The following is a 14,579-nucleotide window of genomic DNA, read 5'->3' as shown; positions in this document are numbered from 1 at the left end:
AGAATACTCATTCTTCTCAAACCCACATAAAGCACTCACCAAGGTAAAACACATTCTGGGTCATTTTTTTAAAAAGCACCTTAACAAATTTAAAGGAATGGAAATAAGTCAAAGTATGTTCCCAGACCACAATGGAATGAAATTGGAACTCAATAACTGAAAGCTGGAAAATCCCAAAATATTTAGAAAACAATGTTACTTCTAAATAACACATAGGTCAAAGAATAAATCTCCAAAGAACCTTAGAAATATTTTTAACTAAATGAAAATGCAACTTTCCAAATTTATGAAATGTCAAAAACTTTAGTAAGCTAAAGAAAGAACAATAATTTAAGGCTAATAAGCATTTAAGAAGAAATAACACAAATTAGAGAAAAAACCATTTAAGTTAGGAAAACAGCAAAGGAAATATTAAACAAAATCTACTTCTTTGAAAAGCTTTATAAAACTAAGTTTCATCAAAACTAAAAAGGTGAAATAAATTATTAAAATCAATAGTGAAAGTTCATCACAACTGATCCAATAGACATTAATTAGAAAATTTAAAAATATTATGAAAATACTATGACTAAAAAGTTGATAATGTAGATGAAATAGATGAACTCTTTGAAAGACACAAGCTACCAAAATTTACACAAAAAGGGCAGGATCATATGAATTGGCCTACCTATGAAAAAAACGGAGGAAATACTTAATAATCATCGTTTTTAAAATCAGGTCCAGACGGATTTACTGGTGAAGTCTATAAAATATATAAAGGAGAAATTATACCAATTCTTAGAACTTCTTTTAGAAATAGAAGCAGAGCAAACGTTCTGACTCATTCTTTAAGATCAGAATTGCTCTAATAAAGACATGTTTAAAAAAAACTACAGATGAATATCTATCATAAACACTGATATAAAAACCCTCAAAAAAATCTTACCAAATTGAATTCAACAATATGAACTACGCACCATATTAATTCCAGAATTTATTCCAGGTATGCGAGGCTGATTCAGCATTTGAAAATCAAATAATGTAATTCACTGCATTAACCCTCTAAAGAAGGAAATCCACATAACCATTCTAGTGCAGGAAAAAAAAACATTTGGTAAAATCAAATACACATTCATAGTAACAAAAAAATTCCCACCAAACTAGTGGAACTTCCTCAACCTGATGAAGAGCATCAAGATGAACAACAAAAATTAAGCTAATACCATACTGAGTGGGGATAAACTAAATACTTTCTCCATAGTATGAAGAGCAGGGAAAGAATATCATTTCTTATCACTCCAATTCAACATTATGCTAGAAAACCTAGCTAATCCAATGAGATAGGAAAATGAAATAAAAAACATAGCAATTCAGAAGAAAAAAATATAACTATCTTTGTTCACAGGTATTATTGTATATGTAAATATATACATTTTTCAAAATTCTGCAACCAATAAGTGATTATAGCAAGGTCTCAAGATACAAAAGCATATCACTTTCCTATAGACATGAACAATTGGAATTTGATTAAAAATGTGATATCATAAATAATAATAGCAAATAAAATATTTATATGTAGATCTAGTAAGGTATACACAGGATCAATTGTAATATAAATGTTTCACATTCATAGATTGAAAGAGTTAACACTATTAAGATGGCAATTCTTCCCATGTTATTCTGTAGATTCATGAAATCCTAATAAAAATTCCACTAGCCTATTCTATAGAATTAAAATTATAAAAGTTTGTGGAAAGGCAAATACCCAGAATAGCTAACAAAATAATAAGAAAAAGAACAAAGTTGGAGGACTGATATCACTCACTTTAAGACTTATTGTAAAGTGACAGTAATCAAGAAAATGAGGTATCAGTGAACAAAAAAACACATGAATTAACTGAAAGTAATGAATGACTAGAAAATGGACCACAAAAATACAGACAGCCAATCTTTAACAAAGAACAAAGGCAATTCTGTGGACAAAAGAGTCTTTCCAGTAAATATTCCCTTATCAATTAGGTGTCCTGATACAAAACTAATCTAGATACAGTCCTCACTCTTCTCAGAAAAGCTAACTCAAAATGAATTATAGACTTAAAACACAAAACTATAAAGCTTCTAGGACAAGACATGGAGAAACTTAGGCTACCATACATTTGGCAATGAATTCATAAGTACACCAAAATTATTGTCCAAAAAATGAATAAACCTGTTAAACTGGACTTCATTAAAATTAAAATCTTCTGCTCTGTGAAAAACATTCTTAAGAGGATGGAAAAAATCCATAGACTTGGAAAAAAATTGTAAAGTATATAGCTGATAATGGAATTGTATCCAAAATGTATGAAGAACTCTTCAAATTCAACAATAATAAACAACTTAGCTAAATAATGCCTTAAAGAGCTACTGGATATTTTGCCAAAGAAAAGCATATGAGAAGTTGTTAACATAATTTGTCATGAGGACAATACGTATTAAAATAAGACTAAAATACCACTATATACCTATTAGAATAGCTAAATCCACAAACTGACTATATCAGATATTGACAAAAATGTGGAGCAACAAGAACTTTCACTTACTGCTGGTAGCAATACAAAATGGTACAGCTACTTTGAAAGACATTTTGGTAATTTCTCATTTAAACATTCATCTTACCAAGCCATCTAGCAGTTATGTTCATACAGATATACCCAGATGACTTGAAAACTTAAATTGACACAAAAACTGGAATGTGAATGTTTCAGAACTTTACTATAATTGCCAAAACTCAGAGGCAACTATGATGTCTTTAAATAGGCAAATGATAGTATGAGGTATATCTATCTAATGCACTATTATTCTTTTATTTTTTAAACTGAGCTTTCAAGCTACAAAAGATATGGATCAACTTCAGATGCACTTTATTAAGTGAATGAAAGAAGTTTTTTAAAAGGCTACATTCTACACAACTCAATTATATGATATTCTGTAGAAACCAGAACCTTGGGGACAGTAAAAAGATAAGTGGCTGCAAGCAGCTCAGGGAGATGAGAACAGAGTTCAATAGGTGAAATATAGGGAATTATTTGGGCAATGAAACTAATCTAAGATACTGTAATGTCAGACACATGACATTATGCACTTATCCAACTCATGGCATTTCATGTACAAAGAATAAACTACAAAATATATGATCCTTTTTTAAAGTCAAATCATTTGTCAGTAGAACTCCACCTGCTGGGTAATAGGGTAGGAAAGTTTGCAGGTTTGATTGTTCTGTTTGTTTGTTTGTTTACTTCAGAGCTCAGTGTCTGGCCCACTAAGGTGGAATTCAGTACCAGGCAGAGGCAGAAGTCCTTGCCCCAGACCAGAGTTTGAGATGGAATCTCTAGACCTGCTCCGGAAATGGGCAGAGACCTGTATCCTAGTGAGACAGATTTAAGTTTTGGTCTGCATCATTGCTAGGCTTGGAGTGCAACCAGGGCACAACCCGCAACTCCCAAAACTGTGCAGGTCCCTTCAACTGTGAGTCAAGTTTGACAAGCTTAAACTCAGCTTTGGTGGCCATAAAACTGTCTCTATCACCACTCCCTTAATCTTGGCAACACAGCTATCCCCAGGCTGATGCTCAGAGAGGGAGCCCAGCACCAATCAAAGACTTGGCCATCACGGGGCAGACACATGTTTCAAAGTGGCTCACATCCAGCTGTGGTTCAAGCCCGGGTATGCCCCTGATACTATGCAGGTCCTTGCAGCTGTGTGACTAAATTGTGGTTAAGTGACTACCTTTACCAACACTACTGCAACCTCAGGCTGTGTGGTATGGAACAGAACTCTATTCCTTGATAACAGGACACGGTAGGAGGCACAGGACTTTGGCTTGTAATTCAGGTGCCAGGCAGGTGAAACCTAACACTGGTAATCCCAATTTGCAGCCTGTTGTCATGGACAGAATTTCTGGAGCAGTCACAATACCAGTTAAAGACACCATCCCCTGAACTTAGACATCATCTGCGGCTAATTGTAGTAGTCTTGGAACACAAGTCCACCACAGCAGCAAGCAAACCATACCAATGTGGGCTTTGCTCAAACCCAAATGTTGGGCTAGGCTCAGTTGTCTGTGGGTATAAAGCATAACACAATATTGCTGATTCCCCCACTATGATTTTTGTCCTGAACTAGGCAGAATCCTACAGAGCTTGACTACAGGCTGGTAACTGTGGATGAGTTATCTAGATCTCCCTTTATCCCAGGGAGACATTTGTGAAAATGTGCCATCTTTTTAGGTGATCCCTTGGTTCACATTGAAAAACAAATCAACTGAGGATTTGGAAGAAACCTGAGCTTGGATTGCCCTCTAGTGCTGAAACAGTTACAACACACTAGCAGTGGATTCATCCAATCTGAATTCAGATTACCATCCAGTGCTAAAATCAAAGAAATGACTTGAGTTTCAGAGAAAACAAGCAGACTGCTTAGGCTTATGGGAAAGACAGAAAAAAGACTGGAATAAATAGCTAATCCTCTGATGCATTGAGGATTTTACATACCAACAAGTATCAAAAACTTGCAGAGATTTTTTTTTATTGTAGCTAGTTGGGGTCCTATATGCCTCAGTTATCTGAATGTCAAATTCTTCCCCTCTGTTTGGGAAGTTTTCTGTCATTAATTCTGCAAACAGCTTTTTAAAGTCATTTGTATTTTCTCCTGCTACTTCATGGATTCCTATCAGTCTTATGTTATTCTTCTTTGCATCATCTAGGAGTTGTTGGATCAATTTCTCATGATCTCTTACTGTTTTTAAGAGACCTCTCTTTTCATGGTCACTGACTGCAATCTTATCTTCTATATGAGAGCCTATCTTTGCATTCTTTTATTCTGTTGTGTACACTTTCAATAGAGTGTTTAATCTCCTGGATATCTGTTTGAATCTGTTTTATGGATTCCATTTCTTTCCTATGTTGGGTGTTCATTTTTTCCATTTCTTTCTTATGCTGAGCCTTCATGACTTCTATTGGTCTGGAAATGTTCATTTATTTTTATTTTTTTTCCATGTGTACAGGGGTAACACATCATATTAAATATGTAAGGTCATATCTACGTGGGTTTGATTACAGAAACTAATAAAGTATTCTATAAATAATGAAAAAAAGAATAAGATAAGACTATAAGAGCAAGAAGCAATTTAAATATGTTCAGGGACCATCTTCATCTCCAGAATTAAGGATTATTTTAATGTTACATCATTGCGTCTTCTCTTTTACTTTCCTTTTTAGTTTTATTTTAGGATTCCCTATTTTTAATGTTCATACAGAGATTTCTTTAACTGAAATACCGAATAGTTTCTTTGGTGTGAAAAACTATAATAGTACACAGGATCCTAATGAGACAATTAATAATGTGAAATAGGAAGTAAAGGGCTAAAGGTGTAGGGAAAGTGGGAAGGGTGGGGGAAAGGTAATAAGGGAGAGGAAAAAAATATGAGAAACTGAAAAAATGGAAAAAAAAGTATTTGTAAATGGGGAGGGGAGGAGGGGGTGAAGGGAGGGCAGGGACAAGGGGAAAAAATGAGAATCAAGACCTATTATGTAAAGGTACAGAATCCCAATGATAAATGTAATTGTATTGTATACCTAGATTGCACCAATAAACCTGTGATTAGCTTAAAAAAAAAAAGACCAAACTGAATCATAAAAAAATAAATAAAAAAAAAACTTGCAGAGAAATGTGACCTCTCCTAATGGTCAAACTAAACAGCAGAAATCAACCATAATTAATATGAGTGAACTCTTAGAAGGAAATTTTTCAAAAATTTTAAAAAGAAACTCAACAAGCATAAAAAGAGAAACAATTCAACACTAACTTTATAAAAAGATGGGGCAATTAAAAAATGGAAAACCTTGAGCTGAAAAACACACTAAGCAAAATAACAAACATGACAGAAGACATCAATAGCTGAATAAAAGAAAGAATGGGTGGAATTAAATGCAGGCTTTTTAAAAATATACAATTGGAAAAGAAAAAAGGATTTAGAAAAGGTTACAGGAACTCCAAAAAATTACAGAAACAGCAAAAATTTAGGCTATTAGGATTCAAAGATTTTAGAAAGCTTATCATTCAAAGGATACAAATCTTAAAGAGATAACAATAGAAAGTCTCATGAACCTAGAGAAAGATGTAAGTATTCAGGCAGTGGAAAGTCAAAGTCACCAGACAGATTTAATGGGACCAAATGCATCCTGTCCCACATTAGAAGCACACTCCCAAAGGTTAAAGATATGATGGCAAAAGAAAAAAAATACATAAGAGGGCTGAAGTTTACCTAACAGAAGACTTCTTAGGAGAAACTTTACAGACAGGAAGAGTGACACAATATTTTTCATAATATTGAAGGAAAAAAAATCAACCAAGAATACTGTACCCACCAAAGCTATCTTTTTGCAATGGATAGAAATGGACATTACCAACAAAATCTGAGGAACTATATATTCCCTCAGACATAACCAGAAAGAAACACTAAAGACAGCTCCTCAAACTGAAAGAAAAAATATCAATGAGTAAGAAGAAAAAATCTGAAGGTACAGAGTTACTGGTAAGAGAAACTATACAGACAAATTTAGGATGTTCTAATATTGTAAATGTTCATAAGCTTTATATTTACAGGATAAAAATACTCATAATAATATGTTAACATATAGGCAATACAGACAGCTGTTAAAGAAACATTAAAAATTTAAAAGTGTTCACACAATTAATGATGGAAAACTTCCCAAACAGAGCAAAAGAATTTGATATACACATAAGTGAGGCCTATATACAAATGGCCATAATCAAAAAAATCTACAACTAGGCACATAATAGTCAAGATCCCAGAAACCCAACAGAAGAACAAAATACTAGAACACTCTGAAAAAAAGAGATCAAAGAGGATATAAGAAAATGGAAAGACAACCCTTGCTCCTAGGTAGGAAGAACCAATATAGTGAAAATGGCCATACTTCCAAAACTGCTATACAGGTTCAATGCAGTCTTGATTGAAATCCCAACAGTATACTTCACAGAACTAGAGAAATTAATACAAAAATTCACTTGGAACCAGAAGAGACCTAGAATGGCAAAAGCAATTCTAGGCAACAGAGACAGGGTAGAGGGTATCACAATCCCCATCTTGAAACTATATTACAAAGCTACTATGATTTTTTAAAAAGCATGATATTGGCAAAGAAACAGACCCGGGGATCACTGGAACACATTAGAAGATGCAGAAAAAACTTCAGACCTACTAAGCTGCCTCATTTTTTACAAAGGAGCCAACCATCCTCAGTGTGGAAAAGATAGCCTGTTTGATAAATGGTGTTGGAAAAACTGGGTTTCAACCTGCCAATGATTAAAACTAGACCCCTGTCTCTCACTATGCACTAAACTAAAGTGGATTAAAGATCTAAATATGAAAACAAAAACACTAAACTTGCTGGAATATATGTGAGGCAGAACTCTCAAAGACATTGGCATCAGAAAGACTTTATGAACATCCTCAGTAGCACGGGAACTAGCACAAAGAATCAACAACTGGGATTGCATCTTATTAAAAAGCTTCTGCACTGCAAGAAAAACCACCAGCAGAGCTAAGAGACAACCTACAGTGTGGGGAAAAAATTTACCAGCTGCTCCTCAGACAAAGATCCACTATCTAAAATATATAAATACTCAAAAAACTCAGAACGCCCAAATATAAAGACCCAATGCAAAAATGGGCATCTGAAATTAATGGACATTTCCCAGACAAAGAAGCAGCAGCAGCAAATAAACATATTAAAAAACATTCAACATTACTAGTAATTCACAAGATACAGGTGAAAACAGCACTGAGACTGTACCTCACCCCAGAAAGAATGGCTGCTATCAAGAAATCTATCAATAACAAATGCTGGTGGGGTATATCTGAAGTTTTTTCTGCATCTTCTAATGTGTTCCACTGATCCTCAGGAGAAAGGAACCATTCTTCACTGTTGGTGGGAATGCAGACTGGTGCAACCACTGTGCAAATCAATATGGAGATATCTCAAACAACTAGAATTAGAAGTCCCAGGTGACCCAGCTATTTCTCTGCTGAGTATCTTTCCAAAGGAATTAAAAGAATCATATCACAGTGATATACACTCACCCATGTTTATAGCAGCACAGTTTCTAATAGCTAAAACTTGGAAACTGTACAATTGCCCATCAACTGGAGATTAGATAATGAAGATGTGGGGTTTTTTTTTTATTTAATTTATTGGTACATTCTAGGTATACAGTACAGTTACATTCATTACTGGGATCTTGTACTTTTACATGCCAGGTCTTGGTTCTCATTTTTTCCTCCCTTCACCCTTCCCTCCCCTCCCCGCAAGATGTGTTTTTTTAAATAGAGTACTACTCATCCATAAAGAATGAGAAACTAGAGATATTTATAGCTAAGTGGATGCACATTGAAGCCATACTCAAGTGAAATTAATAGGACACATTTGTAAATACTGAATAGTTTCTTTGAAATGAAAACCTAAAAGTGTAAATAAGGGTCAAAATGTATAATTGACATTGTGTAATAGGAAGAAAAGGTCTAAAGGAGTAGGGGAGGTGGGAGAGGTAGGGGAAAAGTAAGAAGGGAAAAGAAAAAATATGAGAAAAGAAAAAAAATGGGGCTGGGTGTGGTGGTCCACGCCTGTAATCCCAGCACTCTGGAGGCTAAGGCAGGAGGATTGCTGTGAGTTCGAGACCAGCCTGGGCTACACAGTGAGCTCCAGGTCAGTCTCAACTACACAGTGAGACCCTGTCTCAAAAAAAAAAAAAAAAAAAAGAAAAAAGAAAGAAAAGAAAAGAAAAAGAAATGGAAACAATGTCTTTGTAAATAGATAAGGGTGGAGAGGGCAAAGAAAGGGCTGGGGAATGGGGAAAAAACAAAAACGGAGTTATATGATGTAAAGGTACAAGATCCCAATGATGAATGTAACTGTGCACCAATAAGTATACCAATAAATTTAACCTGTCTATAATTACCATTAATGTATATGGATTGAATTCCCCAATTAAAAATATATAGTGACTGAATGAATATTTTTAAAGATCCAACTATGTTGCTGGTGAATTTGATTCACCTCTAAGGACACCTCAAGTAGACTGAAAGTGAAGTGGATGGAACAAGATATTTCATGCAAGTAGAATCCAAAAGGGAGGACAGGGACAAGGGGAAAAAATGAGATCCAAGAACTGTCCTGTAAAGGCAAAAGACCCCAATGATGAATGTAACTGTACTTTATACCTAAAATGTACCAATAAACTCAATGAGGAAAAAAAAAAAGAAAACAAGAGCAGCTGTATTTATATATGATAAAATAGACTTCAAATCAAGAGCAATAAAAAGAAAAAAGTATATTGTATTAGTCAGCTTTTCCATCACTGAGATACAATATCTGACACACATATACATCTTAAAGCAGAGTTTTAATTCAGCTCATAGTTTCAATACAGTCCCTTGTTGGTGAGACACAATGGCAGAAGCATGCGGTGAAGGAAAGCTACTTACCACATGACAGCTGGGGGAGGGGGGTGGCTGGAGAAAAGAGTCCACCCTTCCAGGTCACATCCTCCAGTGACAGATTTCCAACCAGGCCACACAGCCTAACCACACACTCTGCCATGAGTTCATCAATAGATTATAATACTGCGTGATCCAGTCACCTCCAGAAGCCCCAACTCTAAAGACATGAGATTTTAGAGGACATTTTAAATTTTTTATTGCATGAATTTTTAATTGTGACATTTTATATTTATTGTTAGACATTTGCAGTACATAGTGATTGTACTCATGGTGGGGAATTGGTCCGTGTAAATAACACATCTCAATTCTTGTTATTTTCCCTCTTCTTCCCTTCCTCCACTATCCCTCCATTTCTTGGTCCCCATACCATTTACAAAAGTCTATAGATCTAAACAATACATAAGTTCATTACTTCATGATAAAGGGAACATTTGAACAAAAGGAAATAACAGTTCTACATACAAACCCAATATAGAGCACTCAAATATGCAAAGAAAATATTAATAGATGTAGAGGGACATATAATCTACTATACAATAATAGTAAGGGACTTTAACAGTGCATGTCAGCAGTGGATAATCCATCTAGATAGAAATTCAACAACAGATTTAAACTGCATCCTAGACCAAATGGATTTAAGAGACATCTACAGAATGTTCCATCCAACAATTACAGGACATACATTCTCAACAGCACATTCTCCAGAGTAGATATTATAGGTCACAAAACAAGTGTCAAAAGTGTTTAATACTCAAATATTATTGAGTATCTTTTTAAACCACACTATAATAAAACTATATATCAACAATAAGAAAAACTTTGAAAACTATACAAAGATATGGAAATTAGACTTTGTTTTTAGTAATGGGGATTGAATACAGAGCCTGGCACAAGCCTGGCACATGCTGTGTAAGTAAGCCACACATGGAGAAAATAGACAGATAACATGGTAAGCCTACAGGATACAGCAAGTAAAGTTTACTGCAATGAGTTACCGTGCAGCAATACGTCAAAATTTTTTAAAAAGCAAAAAGATCTCAAAAACATATCACATCATTTCAAGGAGCTAAACAAGAATAAATCAAAACCAAAATTAGAAGAAGAAAATAATAGTGTGGATCAAAGAAGAAATAAATGAAATGGAGACCTCAAAAATACAACAGATGAATAATTGATTTTCAAAATGACAAACAAAATCGACAAACTTAGCCTAAGAAAAAGAAAGAGAATATTCAAATAAACCCAGAGATTAAAAGGGAAACATTAAAGCCACAGAACTACAAAGGATCAGTAGAATTTATATGAACAATTATACAACAACAAATTTGATAACCTAGAAGAAATGAACAAGTACCTAGAATATATACCTTTCCTGTTTCTTCATGAAGAAACAGAAAACTTGAACAAACTAATAGTGAGTAAACAGATTGAATTAGTAATAGCCTCCCATGAAAGAAAAAACAAGGCAAGCTTTGGCTTCACTACTGAAAATTACCAAACATTTAGAGAAGAAATAATATCAATTCTTAAATTATTCCAAAGTATTGAAAAGGAGGGAATTCTTCCTAATTCATTCCACATGGTCAGCCTTGCCCCAAAACCAAAACCAAACAAGGACACTATCTTAATTATTTTTCCCCTCACTGAAACAAAATACCTGACCCAAAATGGAAAGAGGAAAGTTTTATTTTGGCTCATAGCTTGTAGATGTTTCAGTCCATAATCAGCTGGCTCCAAGGCACAATGGTATAGCAGAGGGGCCATCACAGAGGAGAAACATTTCATGGCAAGTAGAAAGCAACAAGTGACAAGTGACCCTCTGTCTCTCCCTTATATCTTATCCAGGATAACCTCCCTAATGGCAGATAACACTCATGCCCAGCCTGGAGCACCCTTAATCCTAGTATCACACTATGAATCAATCCTAGCACCACATCCTTGATCCCAGCATCATATCCCCTAGATCAAGCCACCTCCAAAAAGCCCCACCTAAGACAGCATGAGGCTTTGTGGAGATATCTAGATACAAACTATAACAAACACACACATAATAGAAGAAAACTAAAAGCCAATATCCTCAATGAAAATATCCTCAAAAAAAAAAAAATACTAGCGAACTAAGTCAACAGGACATTAAATGTCTTTACCAGATAAAACACGGCTGATTAGAAAAAATGGAGCATTAGAGATACTCAGAGAAGAGTCACTGAAAAATACAGGTACTGTTTTAAAACAGGGAAGGTAGTCATGCCTAGAAATGGAAAAACATTCTGAAAGATGATCCATATAGATCAAGCCAAATATCTGGGTTGTTCACAAAGGGACGTGGCACCGTTGCTCGGCCACGGCTCCCCCTGGAAGGTCTGGGAAGAATGCCATTGTGGGAACAGCTCTACCAGACTGGGAAAGGGAGTTAGCACTGTAGAGGTCAAACAACAGAGACAGGCTCTCCACAAACCCTCCTTCCCATCTGGAAAAGAAGAACCAGCTTGGGAGTGAACTGCGGGGGATCCCCAAGGAAGCCAGGAGTACCAATGATAAAGGTGGGGGGTCCCTCCGTCATCTTCCCAAATACGAACGGTATCTTGCCCACCACCCACTGCTGGCAAAGGAACCCTCAGATCACATCTCTAGAGACAAGGGGAGGGAAAGAGACTGAATAGTCCAGAGTGGGAGCTTCCTTCTTGTTTTCACAAAAACTGGAAAGATCTCAGTCACTGGGAAATCCTAAACCTTAACCAACATCACACACGGAGTGGGGGAAGTGTCTCTAACAAAACCCAGAGACTGCACTGGGTTCTGCAGGTTGGAAAGGGGAGTTCTTGAGCCAGGGGCAGTTTGTGATCTGAACATAAAAAAATCGAAGGGTGAGCTGGGGCAGAGAACTTCTGGCAATGTACTAAGCAGAAAGCCCCTGGAGGGGAACACAGAGACAACCAAGGGATTTGTTCAGCAGTGATGGGAGCGGGAGTGATAGGACAGGAGCAGAAGACAAAAGAGAACCCAATATCAAGCAAATTATTTCGCTTTCTCCCCTCCCCAAATTAACTCAAGTGGTTGGGTCTTGAGACAGGGACAAAAGACTACCGTTAACCACACCCACATCATGGCTCACGGTGAGAAGGTGGACTCAAAGAAATTGACGCCACTTAACTCCCCTGGGCACGTAGGTAAACAGCCTGCAGGCAGGGGAAAGACTGGCACGGCTGCTTGTAACTGCACCATGAATAAAGCATGAAGGGGATTATGTGGACACTGGCTGTATGGCAGAGCAGCCTCGTAGGGATTGTTTGTATGTTTTCTTGCTGGTTTCTTTCTACTTTCCACCCCCCTCTCTGTCTTTTCCTTGTTTCTTCAATTTTTATTTCTGTGTCACATTAGCTTTTTATATATACTTTAAATTTTTGTCAAGGTTTTTTCTGTATTCTGCTCCCATTTTATCTTTTTTCTCTTTTCACCTTTCAACCTTCTTTGCTTCCTATAATCATCTTTGACTTTCTTTATTTTACCTATGGCCCTGTTCCCCTCACATCTTTGCCACCTTTAGTGTGACGTATAAACAGCAAGTGCTTCTATTTTTTGAAAAGAGAACAAGACCAAACCGGTGCTCTCACTTGAATGTCACTATCAATGGAGGTCTCCGGGTAATTCCTAACAGAATTGTGATTACAGGATTCAAACAAAATTAACCAAAAACATAATGACAAGTTCCAAAACCTCACAGCTTCTGCCAGTTTCTAATTATACTGTCCTTCTCCTCCATCCACAAATATTCCTTGAAATCCCTCAACACTAACCCTTTATTTACTTCAAGTATAAAAGACCACCAACAGATTGAGCATTTTTTACCAATTTTTTACCATTGTTCTACCAGTTAATATTTCTTCTACCTGCCTTTTCTCCTACTGACTTATCACCCTCTTTTCGCCTTCCTCCTCCTCTTCCCTTGCTTTCCCTTGCAGATGAACTGCCAGCAACTGAATAGTACAGGCCAGTGGTGCTGAACCTATGACACATATGCCATAGTGGGATATTTGTGTCATTGAAATCTCTAAAAAGGTCACCATCACTGAGATAGAGTAAGGGGCACTGACAAAGGATGAAGCTGTAAAATCAAGTTTCAGTGCACATGACTGAAGTGTGATAAAATCTGTTGATGTTGCTATAAGCAGCAAAAATTCTCTCCTTACAACACAGTGATAGATCAAACCCAATGAAATTGAATAGGTGGAGAGAATGAACACTATCTCTGGAAAAATAAAGCCAAGAACACATCATTAGAAAACAGAACCTAATTGAAGAGATTCTATACCAACTACAAATTCTCTTCACTCTATTTGACCTCAGCGCTCAGTAACAACAGCAGCAAAAAAGCGGGAACATGTAAAAACAAAGTAGTAAAATGCCCCCAAAGACTTCCAACTCTCCCGAAGCAGATCCAAGGGCCATCTTAAGAGATATATGAACACCAACAAGCACTATAGAAAATGCACAAAAATAGATTAGACAGATGACAAAGCAAACAAAATGAAGAAGTCAGAGAGAATGAATACATCAAGCAAGGTAAGTAGTTAAATGACAAAAGAAGAAATAAAGAAGTCAACAAGGAGACGAAAGCATGCAATGAGAGGAATATCAATAACTTTCAGTAAAAAGTCAATGTAAATGGAATGAACTCTCCAATTAAAAAACACAGATACACTAACTAAACCAAAAGAGGGAAAAAGAAGGAGGAGGAAGAGGAGGAGGAGAAACAGAACCCAACAAACTGTTGCATTAGAAATTCATATAATCCACTCTGGTGTGAAAAGCTAAAATAGTACTCAAGATCCTAATGGGACACTTATCAAATAGGAAGACAAGGACCAAAGGTGTAGGGACAGTGAAAAGGATAGGGAAGGGGGAATAAGGGAAAAGGAAAAAAAATGAGAAAATATAAAAATGGAATTAAAATGTTTGAAGGGGAGGAGGGGAGGGGAGGGGGAAGGGAGGGTGGGGACAAGGGGAAAAAATGAGAACCAAGACCTCATGTAAAAGT

This window comes from Fukomys damarensis, unplaced genomic scaffold (genome assembly GCF_012274545.1).
Source record: "Fukomys damarensis isolate Sample0158 unplaced genomic scaffold, DMR_v1.0_HiC HiC_scaffold_18, whole genome shotgun sequence".
Lineage (NCBI taxonomy): Eukaryota > Metazoa > Chordata > Mammalia > Rodentia > Bathyergidae > Fukomys > Fukomys damarensis.
Note: the sequence above shows the minus strand (reverse complement) of the source record.